Source organism: Hipposideros armiger, unplaced genomic scaffold (assembly GCF_001890085.2).
Source record: "Hipposideros armiger isolate ML-2016 unplaced genomic scaffold, ASM189008v1 scaffold_33, whole genome shotgun sequence".
NCBI lineage: Eukaryota > Metazoa > Chordata > Mammalia > Chiroptera > Hipposideridae > Hipposideros > Hipposideros armiger.
In genome coordinates, this window is record NW_017731383.1 from 4,754,650 (window position 1) to 4,755,980 (window position 1,331).

Sequence of the window (1,331 nt, forward strand, 5' to 3'; positions counted from 1 at the left end):
TGTGAGCCGGGGGTGGGGTGGGGGTGGTGTGTGTGTGTGTGTGTGTGTGTGTGTGTGTGTGTGTGTGTGGTGTGTGTAAAGGTTTCAAGTACTTGGGAGCTGTGTGTTAGGAAGACCTCCCGGGTGGGTGTGCACCCTCGAAGCTGCCTGGTGTAATGCAGAGCTGCTCAAGCTGGGAGCCCCCGAAACCCCCTGGAGGGCCTTTTAAAGCACACCTTGCTCAATGCCACCCCCAGAGTTTTTAGTTCCCTCCCGTGGGGTGGGGCCGGGAGTCTAACAGATTCCTCAGGGACCCTGCTGCCACCGGTGAAGCTATTAGAGACATGGGCCTGGCCCAGGGTGCTGCTGAGTTTGGACTTCAGATCTTCCTCATGTGACTAGCCATATGGCCTCGCAAGTCCTCTCACCCGTGTGAGCCTCAGTTTCCTCATCTGTAAACGAGATAACCGCCCAATTCCAAAGACCGGTGAAAGGATCCAGTGAGCTAACGTGTGTAAGCACCTAGCACAGTGTCTGCAGTCAGCATTCAGTAGCTGTTTCATTATGTGTGTTAATACCAGTGAGGAGGCTGTTGCAGATGTGAAGGGAGAGATGAAGGAGGGGCTGAACTAGGCCAGTGGCCGAGGTGTAGAGAGGAGGGGTCTGGTTTCCCTGAGCGCCAAACCCTGGGATCCTTCCAGCACTTGGCCCTTGGTGAAACCTGCCGGCTGGTCCCCGTCTGGCCACTAGAGGGCAGTGGAGCCAAGGCCGTACCAGGAAGGCTGCGTGCTGGGAAGGTGGGAGCTGGTCTGCGCAATCGGCCTTTCCGCCCGTTCTGAAGGCTGGTTGTATTTGCGTTGCAGTGCCCCCTCCATCCTTGGTCTGTGTACTCGCTGATGTTTTTGGAAACCACTTGGCATCGCAGGGCCCCTCTGAGTTCCTGCTCGTCTTGTGGCCCAGGATTAGCCACGGCTGAAGCGTCCCGCTTTCTGGCAGCTGTGCTTATTTCTCAAGGGCACAGGCACAGCAGAACACGGGGGCCTGTGCCCTGCAGCTCTTCTGCCATTTCAAAACTTGGGGTCTATTCCATCTTACGTTCCTCCCCCGCTCCCTTTGATTCTGTGGATGGAGAAATACAGGGAATTCCAAATCTTTACTCCATCGTGAAGGCTGGTTGTGGTCAGGGCTTTGTAGGGCCTGATAAACAGCGCCGGTTGAACATTTCAGAGAAGTGCGGGTGCTCTTTCAAGGTCACAGAATGTGGGGAAGGCAGGACAAACACCAGAAGCACGTTTACGATGCATAATGGCGTTTTTGTTCCCAGCCCTGCACGTTGAAGAGTAGCTTTATCC